This window comes from Etheostoma spectabile, unplaced genomic scaffold, assembly GCF_008692095.1.
Source record: "Etheostoma spectabile isolate EspeVRDwgs_2016 unplaced genomic scaffold, UIUC_Espe_1.0 scaffold317, whole genome shotgun sequence".
In the NCBI taxonomy this organism is placed as follows: Eukaryota; Metazoa; Chordata; class Actinopteri; order Perciformes; family Percidae; genus Etheostoma; species Etheostoma spectabile.
The window spans coordinates 370,563-391,184 of record NW_022605584.1 but is presented as its reverse complement, the minus strand read 5'-3'; the positions used below and the strand labels follow the sequence as shown (position 1 = coordinate 391,184).

At 43.1% G+C, this 20,622-nt stretch overlaps 1 protein-coding gene and 1 pseudogene across 1 annotated transcript in view; both read left to right on the top strand.

Annotated features, from left to right (window-relative positions):
* LOC116686164 (NXPE family member 3) overlaps positions 1-20,622 on the top strand; it is a 57,362-nt gene that overhangs the window by 27,429 nt on the left and 9,311 nt on the right. The gene's annotated exons all lie outside the window — the stretch shown is intronic.
* On the top strand, positions 11,042-20,189 carry LOC116686152 (NXPE family member 3-like; annotated as a pseudogene).

The following is a 20,622-nucleotide window of genomic DNA, read 5'->3' as shown; positions in this document are numbered from 1 at the left end:
CACTAGTGAATGGGGGTAATGAGGCTGGCGATCGGTATGCGAAGTTTCATTTCAAAGGTGTGACAGGTACAATGACCAACCATACATCTGTGGAGCCAGTACTCCACATGGATTCAGGAAGTGAGGTACCGGGCAGCCGCGTCAGGGTGATCAGTTCATGTCTCGCCAATGTGGACCTGGAAATGAGACCGTTTCAAAAAAAGCAGTATCATGCACATATGGCGGGGACCATTGTGGATCTGCCAGATGGTGCAGGCTGGGTGAGTAGAAAAACGTCAGTCTTGAGTTGCGTTCTAAATCGTTAGCAGCATACTGCAGATTTAACATTGGGGCCTAATTCCTTAGCTTGATGTTGGGGTTTACTGCCAGGAGTAAGGTGGGGAACAGGCATTCACCTGACACTGTACCAGGAATTTTTCTAGGGGGAGTTACATACAGTCAGGTTACACTGGGGACCGGCTCGATGCTAGTGGATTTAAAATCCACTTTTACAATAAGGTTATCGGAAAAACTCATATAATAGAGAAGGTCATTTTCTCTGTCATAATGTGGTACGGGTGAGATGCACCTTGAATATTAAACTAGGACTGGAGGTTGCCAAAGCCAGGTTCCATTGTAGGAGGGCGGACAGAGATGCAAGGGTGAGTGGGTGTCACGGGAACAGAAGAGGAAGTAGACCAAGCAGTTTTTGTCCTTTTCCCAGCCGAGAAGCCTACAACAGTCACAATTCGTTCTGATAGAGGGATTATGTGTCATGGTCAAAGTGCGGTAGGTAGCATCTGAATCCACTAAAATGGATAGTCTTTCCCACCTACTTTACTATGCAAGGGGGGCTTGCCAAGCCCTCTCCGTAGTTCCACCTGGGCCCCTCAGTACATACATGTACCATCTCTGGAGCAGGACCAACTTCCTGTGTCAGGGGATACTGGCTGGTGGTCGTATAGTGGAGCAAGGGTGGGGTTTGGGGCCTGGTGTCCCACTTGTTGTCCTTATGCCTCGCCCTCTCTAGCCTTGGGTTGGAGCATGTGGGCCGGCAATTTACAGTGGTCCAGTGGCACCCACACAAGAAGCATCCAACTTGTCGAAGTGGTGGGTGCGTTGAACGAGTGCAGCCCCCGTAGGATCCCGTGATACGCTCTGGATGGGAAAAACTATCCTGGGGGAGATGGAAAGCCAGGAGGATAGGCGTGCTGAGGAGCAGGAAGGGAGGAGGGCATCTGGGGGATAGGCCACAGGGAAAGGGGAGGGGTGACTGAGGGGGTGGAAGGTATGGGGTTGAATCAGCAGACATGGTTACAGACATTTGTCTGAGAACATTTTGTATAGTTTAGCTTTGGCTTCTGCTAATTGGTGTTTGCAAAATCGGTGTCTGCAAGCTCTGTTGAGTTCACTCCCCTTTTTGTCAAGCCTCGTTAACAATGTCTAAATGATGTCATAAAATGTTTCGCCACACACGCATCTTAAACAATCATCATAAATATGGATTTTCTTCCAATTGTACACACCCACCTCTGATGGCCAGCCCTGCAAAACACCCCTTCCTGAAACCACACGAGTATGCCCTTTTGCTCTGCGATTTTTTCCTGTATTTAACGGAGCTGGATAATGTTGAAGAGTTTCAGTATGTGTGAGCGGAGGGTAGTATGTGTGTGGAAGCCAATCTTTAGTGCTGCATTCAGGGAGGCAGTAACTCTTTGTACCCGTATTTCATCTTCCTTGCCAGCAATTCTCCTGCTATTTCTTTGTAATTCTCCAATTCCCTGAGTCTCACACATCTTACTTCCTGTTCTATGCTATCAGTTTCTTCCCATCCGATTCACTGGCTACTGCTCAATTTCTTAATCTCTGACAGGACCCATACCTGTCTTACCTTTGGTGCTATCCTGTCTCTTGATCTCTTTCCCTTTCTTTCACTTTTCCTGTTCCTTAAATTCTGTCTCGACCTTTCCTCCAGAGTGAATGCTCTCTGCTTGTGGACGTGTTACTCTGTTTCGTGTATTCACGTTACGCATGTTCAAGCCATTCTTCTTATGAAGAGCTATTCCCTTTCATTTGCTGCTCGAGAGGCGCGTTCTGTTCTACAGATGGAGAGGAGCAGAGAGGGAGGGGGGATCGGGGGCCTCGCAGGCGCGCTTGGATCTGTCTGTTGGTTGGTTGTCCGAGTCAAGGAGAAAAGTAAACTGTGCCGCTTGTTCACATACTATTATTGGTGGTAAGCGTGGGTCGGGGGGCTTTAGTTCGTCAGTCTGAGTGTCGGATGTTTTTTTTTTCTAGCAACATATGAATTGTCATGGTCTGGGTATCTGATTCTGGTCGTGGTTCTGAAACGTTGGAGTCTTTGGCTCACGGACTCTTTGTGGGTTTTTTTTATTTTTCAGTTGTGCATCTGGCAGAGTGACTAGACACGCTTTCCCATAACTGCTAACTTCATGAATTTGCAGACCGCGGCCTCTAATTCTTTTCCCTTTCTTGAGTTTTGTCGCGAGTCAAAGCCTTTGAGTCAAAATTGTTTTTATACTCTTCTAACATACTGATCATATTTTTCTGACATTTCACAAATGTGACAATAAATGTCAGTTGGGTGTCTCCAGCGTATCCCTGAAAGAGAGGCACAACATGTGTCTTTGATTCTTTTTTACACCTTTCTGGTCTTTTTAGCAGTGTCTTATAGTACCATTCCGCGACATTATTAATTCAATTTGTTGTTTGCCACGGTTTATAGGCCGCAGCCTACACCGGTAATTATATAGATCCCTTGGGCATCCATTACTCCAATTATGATGATTATTATTTATTAGTTAAATTATTTAATTAAATTATTATAGATTTATTTATTATTATTTAGTTTTTACAGAGAATTATTTAAATTGAGAATACCTTCACACTAAATAGGTCAATGGTTAGTGCTATCCTTCATGATATACTCAGTTTGTCAATACCTTTCAACGACTATTTTTTAGAGATGTTACTTTTCGCCTCTGACTCTTCTTAACACGTTTAATTTAGCCCAATATAGTGCTGCATTTTCATGTTTTACTTCGCACACTACATGAGGACTTGCTGTACATTTCTACAGTTACTTCACCAAAGTGGCCCAGTAAATACCATAATTTTCTTTTCCAGGGTAATTATTGTAATAAACATGCTGTATGGGTATGACATTTCATTTACAGGCTTATGGATATTGAATTGAGGTTACACTGTTAGAATCTACCTGTACTTTCTACAGTTACTACCACAAAATTGCCCGTAAAATATCGTATTTGCTATTTTCGTTCATTACTGTAATATGATTGCATGATGGGTAGTAACATGTGATTTACGGATGTTAGTGTATTTTTGAATATGCGGGTAGTCTGTTGATTAAAAACAACAGCAGCTAGTGATACTGTTAGTTAAATAAGCAGACTTTACAAAAAATCTAGTTAATGTAAAGCAGCTAGAAATTAAATGGAAAAATCTAAAGATACTCGTTGACAATTAATTATTTCATTTTAATAAAGATATTTTACATTTACATTAATTTATTATTGATTCTTAGCTTGTGAAGAGTAATTAAAATTTTGTGATTGACCTAGACTTTCAAAAGACATAGAGGGTAGAACTTCAAGGTTGTTGAAAGAAGTAGCGGCTCGAGACATCAAAGGAGTACGGCTTTGGTTCCGTGCGCAGAGCAGAGTCGGTCAACACCACACTACTACTCAGAGAGAGTGGAGCAGCTTAAGGTAAGATCAATCTTGGCTAATTGCTGGACATAAAAATCCTGCTGATAGGCTTCGCAAGCGGCGAGTAGTTAGAGACTGTGTCATAGCGGGCAAGGCAAGCGGTTAAACTAGCTTCCCCCCGCAGGAAAAAACAGACCGATCCAACCTAACATTTTCTCCGTGGGGGAGGATTAGCTCGCTCTAATTACGACGTTCGGTAAAGCAACACTACCGTTTACATGCGCTGTGCAGGGCGCATCTTTTTTTTTGTTCACACCATGTGTCTGAAATAAATGTAACCATATCTGGGAGTAAGGTCGGTTCTGCTACGTCTGTAGCTGTGTTGCCGACTTTTGGCTAACATTACTCACGGGTTAAGGTAACGTTACAATCTACCAATTCTGTTGGTGTGGTTGTCAGTGTTTGAATGATAAGAAAACTTATACAGCTATATTGTGTTAGGTTTTTTAGCTAAAAAAAAGACGTGTGGTAATTTAATTCAACGTTAACCACATTTAGCTAGGTTCTGGTGGAGAAACTCAGTGCCTCCAGCCAATGTATGGAGAGCAGTTTTTTGCTTAGCTTCAGGGTTTTGGCCACGTAAAAACCATAGTGATGGTCCACCCGGCAAAGATTGGCCTCAGTGCCTTACTTTGCTAGTAGTATTATTGCTTTTACCAGGTTATGTGGAAAAGAAAAGTATGTATTTTCCGCCTTGAACTTAAATTTGACAGATTGTTAACACAACATATTTAAGGACTTTATAATGACATAGTGATAACTTTTAAACAATCACATAACATTCGGTGTTACTCTAACAAGTATAAAGAGTTACCTACATTATATGGTTACATGCATACCCTACAATGCATGCATTTTTGTTATCTTGTTGTATTGTATTTATAACCCAATGAATGGCACTTTAAAAAATATTTTTCATCATTTCAAATGTAGAAGAACCAACCAGTGACTGGAACAACTGAGAGAGATGGGAGGAAGAAGAAAGCTGGAAGAAGGTCTGGACCCCATGACCACAGGAGCACATGATCCTTCAACAATCCTCTCTCATACAACAAAAGTATGTACAGGGGTATACGTTTTGAACCTGGTACTCAGAATTAGAAATTCGTCGACACTGTGGAAAAAACATCACTAACGGCAAACTATTAGGGTTTCTTGGGAAATGAGCATGTCCCACTTCCTTTAAACAGGAACCACAAACACATACGTGTGGGTGTGTGTGTGTGTGGTGTGGTGTGTGTGTGGTGAGTGTGTGTGTGTGTGTGTGTGTGTGTGGTGAATAAAGGGCTGTATTTAAAGATGACTGCTCTTGATTATGAAAATCTTAAACCTGTTTTCTTTTAGATTCTTCTTAAGGTCAACAGATGAGGGCACCAAGTGCACGCTACTGTGTGGTACAAGCTACAAGACGGGAAGAGTCGTCCAAAGAAGGTGACGAGTAGGTGCTCCAGAGTCACCACCTTCCTCAACGCTCACCGAATTTTGTGGATGACATCAAACTAGGTAAGCATTTTCTGTGTGATGTAAATAGGAAACATCAGAAAAATGATTACACAGTACAATGAAGTGGTGCGGCTACGTACCCTTCCTGCTCCAACAATGACACAATAAATCATCCTGAATTTACCACTTGTAAGTAGGGTCACAGTTAGCAGCAAAAGCTACAAAGTGTTGTTTTTAATTTTAGTTAAGTTTTCTTATGTTTTTTTTGTATAAGTGACTGTAAGAATAACAATCTTTGAAGTTGGTCCAGTACTGAGCGAGACACGTGACTGCAGCTTTCAAACGGGTTCTAATGTAATCATATAGGGCAATGTGCGTCGTCAGTTTCGTCCACTAAAAGTTCTGTTTTGCCACTGATGGGGTGACATATTATTTTAAGTTCTGACCACTTGGAAAGGATCCTAACGAGATTAACCTTTACTTAAGAGGAAGTTCCTAGTTAGATCAGTTTGTGAAACGGCTCCAAAATCATCATCACCAAAACCCATCGACAGACAGCAAAAGAAAGTAGAAAGAACCTTTGAATTATCTGGGGACTTCACTATGGTGACTTATTTTGATACTGTCATATTCTGTTATGCACAAGTTTTAAGTTTGTTAACAGTTTAGATGAGAGAAAACTCTATCATTTCTCTGCTTCTCTAAGTCAGTATGGCACCCCCCACCAGAGATCTCTGGATTGGAGGCTCCATCTTCGCCTCTCTGTCCACTTCCAGAAGATGTGGGCAGCAAGCAACAGTACCAGGGTCCGGCCTTCACAATCCTTCTAGCAGACTGTTCCTCCTTCCAAAGCCCAACAATTCAGCTTTGTGGTAACAACCACACCACATTTTTATACCTTGAAATACAGGTTATTTAGTTTTCAGCGGGAGTTAAAATGTTCAATCGTTTTGAGAGTCAATCATGGTAACTACGTTGTTCAGACATGTATCGCCTCTGAATGCTGCCCAGTGTTTGGCGCATATTTAGACATGTTTTAGTATCACTGTGTATGTCAATTTCGTTCTTTTGCACTTTCAGAGTTAAAAAATCTCTGTTCCGTGATGTTTTTACCTGGAAAATAAAAATGTATTACTTTTGTACATGGGCTAAGTCAATTATTGGAATTTATTAAATTCAATAGAATTTATGTAAAATATTTAAAATTGTTTGTAAGCATGCAAATGTGTAAACATGTGAACAACAATTAAATAAAACTATAATACAGCAAGACAATTTCAGTATTATTTAGCAAATGTGAATTAAAATGATACTGTTAGGGTAGTTACAGTAAAAAACTAGTTACAGTAAGGGTACTTTTTCTACTGTCAAACTAAGATACAGTAAGGTATTATATACTGTAAAACTAAGGTACAGTACGGTTATTTTACTACTGTAGAAACTAAGGTAAGTAAGGGTATTATATACTGTAAAACTAATTACCAGTAAGGTATTATACTGTAAAAACATTTACGGTTATGATACTGTAATCGGGTAGTTACAGTAAGTTACTGGCAACGTGTTGCCAGTAAACTTACTGTATGGGAGTTACAGTAACTTACTGGCAACGTGTTGCAGTAAGTTACTGTAAGGGTTTTTATACTGTAAAAAGCAATTACAGTTATGATACTGTAAACGCGTAGTTACAGAATTACTGGCAACACGTTGCCAGTAACTACGCAAAAAATACAATAAAAGTTTACAGTGTACACCTTCACACTTTTCTTAAAGTGCTACCCCTTGAGTATGACTTTCCTTAATTATTTTTAAATTGGACTACCTTTCACACTAAATAGTCAATGTCAATAGTCAATGGACACATTGTACCAAAACAACTTATTAAAAGGTCACAGTAACTTTATGAAATATCACACTGAAACTAGCAGACTATGTGTAATGCTTTGCTCTTTAGCTCAAATTATATGAATTTAACACACATGAAATATATGCACTACGTGAATATAATGATGTTCATGAGACACATGATATGAATATTTAATCCCAACAATAGGCAGTCTCATCGTTGTTGCTGATGAGACCAATCACCGTTGTGTCGTCCGCAAACGTGATGTGGAATTAGTTCGTCACACGGCTTGCAGTCGGAGGTGAAGAGGGAGTAGAGAAACGGGCTCAGCACACAGCCCTGTGGTACACCGTGTTGAGTGTGATGGACGTGGAGCCAGTTGAGCGATCGAACATTCTGGGGTCTGTTGGTGAGAAAGTCCAAAATCCAATTGCACTGGGGTGTTGATGCCAGGTCTCCAAGTTTGGCTATAACTTAGCCGGGATGACAGTGTTGAATGCTGAGCTGAAGTCAACAACAGCATTCGTGATAAGTGTTCTTATTGTCCAGATGTGTGAGCACAGAGTGCAGTGCCATGGAAACCGCATCCTCTGTGCTCCTATTGCTACGGTAGGCAAACTGGTGTGAGTCCAATGTTGTGGTAGGAGTCCTTTAGGTGCTGAGGACCAGCCGCTCAAAGCACTTCATACGATGGGTGTGAGTGCTACAGGGCGGTAGTCGTTAAGGCACTTTGGGCTGGAGTGTTTTGGCACTGGCACAATGGAAGTGCATTAAGCATGTTGGTACAGCTGCTTGGGCAAGAGAACAGGTTGAAGATGTCTGTAAAAACTCCAGCGAGCTGCCCGCCTGCCCTGAGTACGCGTCCAGGGATGTTATTCGGTCCAGCAGCCTGTGCGTGCTGGTCCTGCTCAGTGCCTGCAGACATCTGTGGAGGAGAGTGTGATGGGGGGGATCAGTGAGGGTTTGAGCTTGGTGGAAGTTTCTCTGTTGTCTCTTTCAAAGCGAGCATAAAAGTCATTAAGCTCGTTCAGAAGTTGACATCAGTGGCTGCGGGGGTGGGTGAGTGGGTTTGTAGTCATGATGGCCTGAATGCCTGCCACATGCGTCGAGGGTCAGCGTTGGAGAAGGGTCCCTCTATCTTCGTTGTAGCAGTGCTTGGCCTCTTTGATGCCCCTTTCAGATTTGCCCTGGATGTGTATAGGCCTGTGCGTCTCCGATCTGAAGGCAGTATTGCGTGTCTTCAATAGGAGTCGCACTTTCTGTTCATCCATGGCTTCTGATTTGGGTATGTGGTGATCTGCTTCTGGGTTGTAACAGTGTCTATGGTGGTGTTAATATAATCCAGTACAGAGGAGGTGTAGCAGTCAATGTCCGTGTGAGAGCCACTGGTGGCTTGAGTAGCAAACGTACTCCGTCTGTTGTAGAAACCTTTCCGAAGTGATGAATCTGTCCTGCAGGCCACCTTGATGGTCTTCATGATGGCTTCACGCGGGTGATGAGAGGTGCATATTTGGGGGTGAGGAACAAAGAAAGGTGATCTGATGTCCCAGGTGGGGGAGGGGTGTCGCGGACGTAGGCTCCAGCCATGTTTGTGTAAACATGGTCTAAAGTTTTGTTTCCTTGTGTGACAAGAAACATGCTGGTGAAATTTTGGTAGCACTGACTTCAAGTTTGAATGATTAAAATCACCAGCAACAATAAACGCAGCTTCGGTGAACGGTTGTGTGCTTGATTGTGGTAGTCCAGTAGACAACTAGATACCCGGAAATGTTGAGTACACCAACGTTTTAATACAGATATCAAAGTAGGGTCCATATACTAAACTGCTGGGTGCTAATTTGCATATATGAGCAATTAGCATAATTAGCATAGCATTGTCCATTTTGACCACATATTTTGCACTTATAGCCAAGTTCTGCAAAAATTGTTGTAGTGGTTTAAGTATTTCAAAGAGCAATCTCTTACAATTTTGATTTTTAGGAGATCTGATTACTTTAGGCCTGATTTTAGATATTTTATGGTAAACACAATAATCTTACATTTCAGAATCATGAGTGCTATTGTGGGGGTGATGCATTGTTCAGGGTGGAGTGAAGCTGAATCCCCTCCTGACACTTTGAATTCAATGCTTTTGGTAAATGATGAATCTTGCTTATGCATTTCTGGAGGAAAAAGCAATGCGGCTATTTGACATAACTTGGATCCGGCTGTACGATCATATTAATGGGTGGCTCTTTAAGACACCCAATGAGATGACATCACCTAAGCCCATCACCGTGTGATAAACCCCACTATAACAAAATACACTATATACTGTACATGCCATACAAGACAGGTCCCACAGGCGCTAGGCTAACGCTCAAATGTCTACCCAAGTTGGTCCGCAAGATCAACAAGGACCCAGTTAAACCGCCAGATGCAAGAGTTAAAACCAAATTCAACCTAATTGGATGGGACTATACACTGAATTCTCAACAGAATCACAACTGAATCCATATCTTGCTGCTCAGTCAGATTAGTGTCAGACTAGAGACTTAGTGTATACGCTCATCGCGGCTTATCGGTTGCACTTTTGCCGAGCCAGGATGAACAGGTGGAGCTACGTCCAGTCAGGTGGAGATAGCCAGGATGAACAGGTGGAGTACGTCCAGTCAGGTGGAGATAACCAGGATGAACAGGTGGAGCTATGTCCAGCCGGTGGAGATAACCAGGATGAACAGTGGAGCTATGTCCAGCCAGGTGTGATAACCAGGATGAACAGGTGGAGCATGTCCAGCAGGTGGAGATACCAGGATGAACAGGTGGAGCTAGTCCAGTCAGGTGGAGATAACCAGGATGAACAGGTGGAGCTATGTCCAGCCAGTGGAGATAACCAGGATGAACAGGGGAGTATCGCCAGGATGGATAACAGAAGGTGGAGCTATGTCCAGAGGTGGAGTAACAGGTGAACAGGTGGAGCTATGTCAGTCAGGTGGAGATAACCAGGATGAAAAGGTGGGCTACGTCCAGCCAGGTGGGATAGCTGGGATAAGTGCACGGCAGGCTTTCCAATAGACCACGTTATCGATCCAGATTTCTGATGCAGGATGAGAAGACGCATGCGCCAGATGTTTCACCCAATGAGCAGCAGCTTCTAATGGACAGTAACGAGGAGCGGAAGATGTATTGGAAACTCAGGAGGAGGGAAGAATATAATGTTGAAACTAACGAGGAGGGGAAGAATATATGTTGAAACTAACGAGGAGGGGAAGAATATAATATCAATCAGAAGGACAACAACTGAAAAAGAAGTAGTGTCTTCATACACGCGTGAGAACTGTAAACAATGTCATGGTGTATTCTTCGAAAGTGACCGCACCAGAATAAAAAGAGAAGAAGCGCGTGGTGTTCCCGGTGTGATGAATGTAACTCCACTACAAATCCTGTATAGACCACGTGATTGGTCCAGGGATGGAGACATGGCGACCTATAAGAGAGTAACACAAACTACCCTTCATTAGAGAAGGGCAAGCAAAGAACAGATATGAATGTATTGGTTCTGATCAGTCTGCCATTGTTAGGCTGTCATCTGGGAATATCGCTACATGAATATCCCGGGTTAATCCTATCGGTTTGTGCAACAGGCCCCGACTACAAAGAAAGTAAAAAAAACAGATAGTGTGCGACTTCATCAGATGCATAGGCCCATGTAGTTGCAAAAAGACTATACGATTGTCCGCATTCACAGCGCTCTTTTGTTTTATAGACTGAAAACAGTTTTATATGTTTTATGTTGCACAGGGAAAATGATAGGATCCCTGGGTATGAATATAATGTTCAACGGTTACAGATACGATACAAATTTCCTGGTGACTAGATTTAGCTAAGTTAATCTTATAAAGTCAAACGCAATTATAGTTCAAGATTTTCATTTGATTTTTTTGTAGCATATAGGTAATATCCAAGTGTAACAAGGAGTCAGTTACCCCATATTAAGTTTTCATTTTTTTATCCAGTCGGAGGAAGTGCTCCGGGCTAAGCTGCAGCATAGATGAAGACTATGATGAAGGCCAGAGGCATAAGAAGGAAGACCAGCACCCTCATCCTCTTTCTGGCTGTGGTGTTTCGTCTTGTGCTACATTACTGGAAGTTGGAGGTGAGAACCTGGTTTACTCCATTTTCACTGGATTCTTTCCAATGTGCAACCAAGTGTATTATTGGTGCTTTGTTAGTTAATTAGCTTTGAGGGTATTGTCCCCATCTCTCTGTGACCCCCAGCCTGTTCAGCATGAGGTGACTCCACCTCACCCCCCGAGAGTTTCCATGACCCTGACGTGCATCTGGGCGTCTGCACCTTCCAGCCACTGTCCCCTAGGACGCTCTGGAGGAACGCCTACCAGGACTCCATGCTTGGCCTGAAAATCCAGTACTGCCAACTAACCCGTTGGAGCAGACCAGCGACCCAGCTCACAGCACCTTCACCATTCTCCAGGCAGGGGGGGAGGACGTGGCAAGTAGGGATCAGCTGGAGGGTAGGATCACATGTCTGATTTCCAGGGCCCGTCCCAAGACGTTCGGGGGAGATCTCTTCTCGCCCGGTGCACAACAAGCAGTCGGTGCAGGTGTGGCTGGACAGGTGGAGGATCATCTGAACGGCAGCTACTCTGCAGTGTTCTCTTTGGTCTGGGAAGGAGCCGCGCAGGTGGAGGTGAGGCTACACACCATGCTAGACATGCTATGTCTATTCCACTATATTATTTATAATATATAATGATGACGATTGCAGATTTACCATTCAAATTTCAGAAACAACGGATATTTTCATTTCAGGTTGAAGTTCTAATTGAGCCAGAATAACATAATAAATAAAAAAACTAAATATGGTAGTCCTTTTCTATTCAATAAGCATCACAACCATACATAATGACATAGTAAACTAAGTAAATTTAAGAAAGTACTTAAATTAAATTAAATAAAATACCGTAAAAAATGTAGCTTGATCAGTGTGAAATTTTACTTGTAGAATTTTAGGTGACAGTAGTTTTGTTATCATGCTATAGAATAATATCTTTTGCTTACATGAAATAGTTATATACACATTTATTGTCCGGCCACAAATCTCGAAACAAATTTGTTGTGGGTAATAATTGTTGCATTTTTAATGAATAATTTCTATTATTGGGGATTAGATTTGTGTCGACTTGACCCGACTGATCCCGACTTGATCCCGACTTGATCCCGACTTGCTCCCGACTTGATCCCGTCTTGATCCCGACTTGATCCCGACTTGACCGACTTGATCTTGACTTGATCCCGACTTGATCCGACTTGATCTTGACTTGATCCCGACTTGATCCCGACTTGATCCGACTTGCTCCGACTTGCTCCCGACTTGATCCCGACTTGACCGACTTGATCTGACTTGCTCCGAGTCATGCGCACGTCAGCAACGAGAGAGCTATGAGTGTTTTCTCTCGTTTGGTGGGCGTGTCTCAGCGGGTAAACTTAAAGATTACATCAGCGGTAGTCAAATCTGAGGATTCACTCCCAAGGTTCAAAGACGTCCTCCAAATCTCTCAATCTTCATCGCCTCTGCAGAGCTCAAGTGGAATGTAAAAGGGCTAAATAGTTGAGCAGATGAACTTTAACGTGTCAACTCTGGTTCTCTACATCGTTTCTATCTAGGGGACGCTGGTTCACCCTTATGAGGCCATCCCGGTGCTACAGAGACTAAAACACCAAAACTTTGACCGGCTTTACTTCAAGAGCGTCTTCCGTTCAGGCTCCATCTCTGAAACTACCATCTGTATGTGTGCCTACGTCCTACCCAGCCGCTGGCAACTACACCGACCTCCGTACAGGCGAGCCTTGGTTCTGCTACAAGCCCAAGAACCTGAGCGTGATGCCAGGATCAACCACGCCATGGGCATTACAACCAAATCTTGAAGGCCACAGAGGAGAATCTCTCCAAAGGTGAGTGGGAGCACGTAGACAGGGTGGCATTTTAAGTGACTTCTGATAATACAGACATCTCCTTGGGGACCTTTCTAAAGTTTATGTAATAATAATAAGAAACACTATATGGCAGAAGGGTGTTTTACAACATTGAGCACACCACAACCTTAAGAGCCAAACTTAAACGCACCCCCTGTCCCATCTCTGTTTCTTCTAGACAGGTCCGTGTCCAGCAGTCTTAAAGAGCAGGAGTATCTCTGTGGTCTTCAGCTGCAGGTGTTGTACGTCCCAGTGATCCAGTACAACTACACTTTTAGCTGTCAGGATTTTAACCAAGACATTCCTGGTAAAACAGATGCTCTGAGAGCGTCCACTTGTGATCAGATTACTCAGGACAGTGTTAAAACCAGGCCAAAGCCCACTTTAGACACACATTTACTTATTATTGCCACGTGGGGAGCACAACAAGCTATTGACAGATCACCTTATAAATAAGTTAATATGAATAAGTGTTATCACACAGTGGCTTGTTTACGTCACCATTAGCATTTATTTGGAGTTGTGTTAATGCGTTCGTTAAGATCGTTGTCCTCTTTCTTGTAGTTCTGATGATAATGTTGTAGTTTGTGTAAGATATACTCATAAATTATAATGCATGCTTTTCTCAGTGGTATCAACTTGAAAGTGTACCTCGGGCTTCAGGACCTGCCAGTGTCACGTGTTGCCAAAAAAGCAAGGTGAAGCATCATTTTACTTTAACTGCCAATTATAATAATTCAGATGAATGTGCTACAGACACTGAAAGTAGAACCGGCAGAGCAAAAACCTTTGGAAACAACTCACCTTTCGTTCGGCCAGGTTCTGTAGAAGAATGTTCAGCCCATGAAATACCTTTTCTCGTAGTGTGGAGGCAGCATTTCTATTTGCATCTACAGTGCACTTTTAATAAAAAAAACTGCCACCTTTCTTTCTAGAAGTTAGCTTGATTTTTGCTTAGGGCTATTATTAGGAGCTAGCAGACCAGTTCCACATTCAAACTGTGTATTTTGCATTGGGATTCTCCTTCCTCCCTTTTTGTTGTTGTTCTCACATGTGGGCCGGTGCAGTTGAGGTGGGGGGGGATTGGCTGAGGCGGGTTTCTCTAAAAGGCACACCTTATCTCAGCTTGTTGATTGTTCTCACATCTAAACCGTGTCACATCTCCACTCGGCAGATTATTCAGGGTGTGGCTCACTTCACTTGTGTCTTAGTCCCGACCTCTCTGACTCTCGTTGAGGAATTCTTGGATTTGGATTAACTGTTGTTTTTTCATGGAGTTTAAACGCCCATATCAGCTAATTTTCAGGTTCATAAATGTATTTTGAGGTTGCACATTGTTTCATTTTCAAAAAACAAGCTTCTTTCAAGTCGTCTGGCTCCCTTGGATCCGCTCCATGGTATGCCTTTGGCCTGACCAACGTCTCGTTTTCAAACTTGTTCATCTACCCAGTGATATCTGATATTTTCCAGGTTCCAGTAAATCTGGCCGATAGACTCTTTTAGGTTGAAAATGGGCCGGAGGCTTGATGGGAACTTATTAGGTCCAAATTCTTTCTATCAAAAGGAGACAAATGTGTCATTTGTCCAGCCCTAGCAGGTGCATAACAGTGGACTCAGGAAGATGCCCATCTAAAACACCTGTGTGGGTGTTCAGGGCTTTAAGGTGTGAAAAATGCGAGTTCCATGTCACATCTGTCAATTTATTAGATTTTGTATGGAATAGGGTCAGTTAAAGGTGGATCTGTCAAGATCCTGGCCGTGGCCGAGTGGCCCATCCCTTCCACTCGTAAGCAGTCGCAGAGTTTGTGGCGTTTGCCCATTTTTACAGAAGATTAATTCGCAACTAAAGAGGGTTGCAGCCCCATTATCACAGCTCACCTCCTCTAAAGTTCGCTTTTTGTGGTTGCAAGCCGCTGACATTGCTTTTCAACCGTGAAGCATTGGTTTACCTCTATGCTATGCTCATCCATCTAGAACCAGCTCTCCAGTTTGTGATGGAGGTTGATGCTTGGTCATGTGTAATTGATCCCCTAGATGATGTGTAAGTAAGTGAGCTTGGCAAGCTGTAGGCAAGGAACCCGACCTTGGCATGAGACTGCTTTACTGCGCTGTTTGGATGTCAAATAGAATGTGAAAAGGTAGTAGGAGACTCAACATGCGTATACATTTTAATCTTTTTTTAATGCTACACTATGTGTGAAGAAATCGCAAATTTCTATGTTTTGCACATATTTGTTTGTTTTTCACTATTATTATTTTAATCATGGTGTCAGATGACATGGTCGGCCACCAGAAAAACTGCTGGAGCAGGGAAAGGGTTTGATGAAACCGGGGTGACATTCACTCTTAGAAGAATGTTGGCAGAATTGGCGTAAACAACCGCAGAATAAGCATATTATCTAATATTATAAGTAAAAATGAGCTGCATAAGTTGCGCAATAAACTGCAGTTTTAAAGACCTCTGTGACAGGTCTCCCACTCGACCTAGATATCCCTTCTTGGACAGAGCAGTGTGTGGAGTCCGGGATCTGCAAGCTGGTTTTCTTGCGCTATTTTTTGGTCCAAAAGGACAGGGGACTTCATCCAATGGGGGTCAAGCAAGTACCTTCACCCGGAGATCAAGATGTTAATGGTCCCAAAGGTAAGGAAAACAGGCAGGTGCCTAGGTTCATCTGACCCGGCCATCTAAGTCACGTCACCTCCTCTCCTGAAAGGGACAGGGGGTCAGGTAGCCACACTCTTGTTGATTGAGTGTCTTTGAAACCCAAGGTTATAACGTTTTCCTTACCTTGTTTCTCTGGTCCACCAGCCTACATAACGCCATCCCTATCCTTTATCTCCTTCAGGTCAACAGAGGTGGAGAGCAGCATTGCCAAGGTGGACCCTCTGGCCTTACTACCAGGGGTTTGGCACGCACTAGGGGCCCCACAGTTCTCAGTTCAAAATCTGCCATCAGTCAGTGTCTGAAAGGCAAGGTGGTCCACATGTATGGGGACTCCACGTCAGGCAGTTTTTTGAATTCCTCATCGCAGAAGACCAGGTAGATGTCCAAGGTATTTATGGCAACAGTTGGATTTTGTTCCCTGCACTAATATCGTCCCTCTGATACTTTTAGGTCTTAAGGAGTTTGACCTGCACAGCCCGAGGAAGCTGGACCTTATTTGCCTTGGACTACGCAAACAACATTTGGTGACTTCCGTTTCCACGGTCCCCCTACCGTATTGTTCCTGTCTCAACCAGCGAGCTTCGTTACATGGCCAATGAAATAGACGGCTTAATCGAGGCCCCAACACTGTTGTAGTTTTGGCATCTGGGCTCACTTTGGAACTTTTCCCCTGGAGATCTACATCCGGCGATTGCTGAACATCCGCAGGGCGGTGGTGCGGCTTCTGGACAGGGCTCCAGACACGCTGGTGGTCATCCGGATGGGAACCCCAAGTGATGTCACTTTCGGCGTCGCTAATTTTCAGCGACTGGCACGACGCAGTGTAACAAGGTGCTCAGAACCATGTTCAAAGGACTGAACGTTCACCTGATCGATGCCTGGGAGATGGTTTGCCCACCACCTGCCGCACAACCTCCACCCACCACGTCCCCATTGAGAATATGGTTAACGTTATCTTGTCCTACACGTGTCCTAAACAAGCGGCTAGATGTGTGTTTACTGAGGAAATATATGTTATATTATGGTGTTTTCAAGTTCAAGACCTTTATTTGTCCCAAGGGGTGATAGTTTGCTGCAGTTGCAAAGAAGTTGACAGTACATGACAACAAAGACGACAACATCCATTAAAAAAGGATCAGACACAAATGGGGTTTGAAGTTCAACTTAATGTGAGGTGGACTACTTTACAATTTGTAAATATTAGCACTCTACTGCAAAGCCTTTACAGACTGTGTACTATGCTTTTGACCCCATTTTTTCTGAAATATGACTTGGTCTTAAACAGCCGAATTTTCACAGGTGTGCCTCAGAATGTGAATCCCAATGTCTTCTTAATTTGAAAGATTGGGCGCACGCATATGTGGAGGTTTGCTCTCGACGCAGCGGGCCCGGGGTTCGACTCTGACCTCCAGCCCTTTGATGCGTGTCATCCCCCCCCCTCTCTCCCCTTTCATATCTTTGCTTTACTGTCAAATAAAGGCCTAAGTGGGCCCAAAACAATAATCTTAAAAAAATAAATAACTTGAAAGCTTGTGCCCGTTAAAGAATGACTAAGCTGTGTAGTGAGTGGTCTCGGGCACTGGCAGGGGGCCCCATAGCGCCCCCCAACGTGCACCCTGAATTTCTAAAAAGAAACCATTATCATACTACTTTTGAGGGAACATGTGTATCATCTGGAACTCTATCAAGTATTTTTAGTTAAAAAAAATCACAAAATTCAAAATTTAAGATATGGCAATTTTTGTGCGAAATTTCTCATTTTACGAGAATTGTTTGAGGACTTTGGACTTGAATTTTAAAAAGCAATCATTTATCATACTAACTTTTGAGGGAACAGTGTATCATCTGGAACTCTATCAAGCTATTTTTAGTAAAAAAAATCACAAAAATCAAAATTTAAGATATGGCATTTTTGTGCGAAATTTCCTTTACGAAGACTTGTTTGAGGATTTGGACCAGGTAAACTCTCAAACTTGCAGCCCTGTGCAGAATATGAAACTCTTTCCCCTAATACACATTCAGGCTTTAGAGTGGTATGGTTGCCTGTAGCGCCCCTTAATTGTTATTTGCCCTTGGCACATTTTTGACGGCCTCAATATGTACGAAAACTCCATAATTGGCACCCATATTATATATATTTTCTTTTCTTTTAGTTCAAATCTGTTAAAGGCCAGTTTCAGATTAGATTAGATTAGATTGATTAGACTTTATTCATCCACACAAGGAATTTGTTGTCCCAGCTGCATTTTCTTCAATAACAGCAAAAAACAAAACACACAAACAGTAAAAACGCACAAGAAATCCATGGCAACAATAGACAATGATAAATGGTAGACTGAGTAAGCAAAATGGCGTCAGATAAAGGTGTTTGAAGTGCCATGATAAAAAGAAAACAACATTGCAGGTAAGTGGCGTTAAGATTAAATTGAAGTGTAATTAGAGCAATGAAGCAAGAGTCGGTAGCCTATATGATTCTATTAACCTGGGACCTAAATATTGAAAAGTAAAGTAAATAAGATAAGAAGACATGGGTGGTGTAGATGGGAAGAAGAAACAGGAACAGAACTACAACGTTATCATTATAAGGTGTCATTTTTGGTTTTCACAGTTTTTACAGTTTTAGATGGGGAAGTCTGCTGGTGCAGTGTGCAGACAATAAGACTTTTGTTTTTACTGTCCGTGAACAGCACCGAGGGGAAAGTCACCGTTTGCCTTCTATCTAGTGGCTGTGATCCGTAGTTAGTCAGATTAGTTCTGGTACACTGATCTAGATCTAGGAATAGAGGACCATGTCTCGCTATTGATTGAACAAAACAGCAGACTTTTAAAATACATCATGTGGAAGCTTTTTAAGGAGAGAGCAGGTAGTTTCTCCTATTTTTCTACTCACTGCACACACAGTCCACTGACTCACTGGCACACAGTGTGCAAAAGGCTAACCGGCACCTACATCCTGTTCCTCATGTTGTGACATTTCCGTGTCAGTTCGACAGATGCTAACATAATTCATAAACGACAGCTCCTGCAAGCGTTATAATTCTTTCCAGCATGGGATTGTGGGAAGATGTTGTGTGGGCCTGGATGGTCCCTGGACGGGGGGGTGTTCAGTCCTCACTGCCAGACATCACGAGGGAACTTCGTGGATGAATGTGTGAGGGAACACAACGGGCCCGGTCTCTGTCGGTCCGCCTGCAGGTGACATGCTGTACATGGTAGGCCTGATGCATACTTTCCCCCACCCCCCCCTCCTCTCTTCTATTCTTCTCTCAGTATCTCTACACATGACAGTAGTGCGTGGTGAAGACTTCACCCACAACAATGGGTTCTATCATTGATGGGCACGGGGTTAAAATAGGTACATTGTTGTGAGCTCGTAAAATAAAATCATTTCTCATGACGTGGGTAGTGTGTCAGACTCTATTGGTTTATGCTGGTAGAGTAGTGCCTGAAGGATACTGCTAATGTATACCTTGGGCGGGGAAGTAATATTTTGCTTGAGGTCAATTTTGAACATGCCACACATTTTGCCACGCGGATGATTAGGAAACATCTTACAAATTCAGAGAAATGTAAATCTTAGCCGTGTTTGCTGACATTAGGGTTAATTCTACGTCCTTGTTGGTTATGAAGTAATCCACAAAAGAAGCACTATGGCAGGAGTCGTAGTAGTACACGTCTTTTGACTGAACTGTATGAGTTCATTGTCCGTTACTAACAAACTAGCTTCCATTTTTTCTTATTGAATTCCATTTTGGAGAATCCTGTCAACAAAATACACATGGCCTTAATGGCCAAAAGAGAAAACATAAAAGAACTCTCAGAGTTATTGGACAGGGCATAATGGAGGAGAAGGAGTTTTGGTTTGCAAGTGAAAAATGACCACACAAAAATGTGTGGTCCATGATTACACATAGTTAGGAGTAACCAGCACATAGTTTGGGGAAATACACAAATGAATCCATTACCACTCATTTTGGAGAGAGGTTTATGAACCGCTTTGTTGGATGAATGAAACTCAAAACAAATAAACAGTAGTGAAAAAATCGACACCATAAACCCAAACATGTGAAAGCGATCAGCCGCTATTCTTAATATGTGTAAAACAGGATATGTAAATAGCTTACTTGTGTTTCTTCAGAGTGGATGAGGCTTGGCCATCACTGCGAGAGCGTGGGCAGGAGCTGCGTGTTTCGAACACAACATCTACCTCCGAGACGTCCGCCGCGTGCACCCCACTTCTCCCTCTGTGGAGAAACATTGGACAGGCCACCCCCCGGTTCGTTTAATGTGCGAAAGGCCGTGAACCTTGGGTGGGTGAAAAGCACCACTATGACTACAACAGAAAGGCTGCACAAAATCTGTGGCACACATAAAAGGTCAGGGCTACACAGTCTTTTCTGGGGGGGTTATTCGTCTGATTAACCCTTTTATTGTCCCAGGTCGTGTGGGCGCACCTAACAGGTTGGCGGTGTGCCGTCCAGCTGTGCCCCAATGGGGTGAAAGCTTTGGCCCTGAAAGGGTGTGGGTTTGTGGAAACTAGCCACGCGCTAAGTTGAACACATCACCAACGCAGACTCGGAGTTGACTTGAAAAACAGGTTCGGTTAGGCAGGTTTCCGCCTGATTTCAAGTGAAAAGCAAGCTTTAAAAGCTCAAAAACAACCATGACATACCCTAACCAGTTTCCATATAATTTGGCTGGCCATAAGAGCTCTTTGTCCAAAAACATTAACCAGACAATGAACTGTACCGTTGAACTGGAACAAACACTAGTTAGGAGATTGGGTTTAAGATTGAAGTAAAGGGCTGAGGGCTGGACCCAACAGGTTAGGGAAATCGAAAGTGAAAAACACATTGGTCTTGGGTCCTCTCATGGGGATTTGTCAACAGGAACATAGAATAATGCCAGACCCTCATAATAACCTGCTGTCTTCCGTAACCATGGATTGAAGTTAGTCAGATACGGGTTTGAAA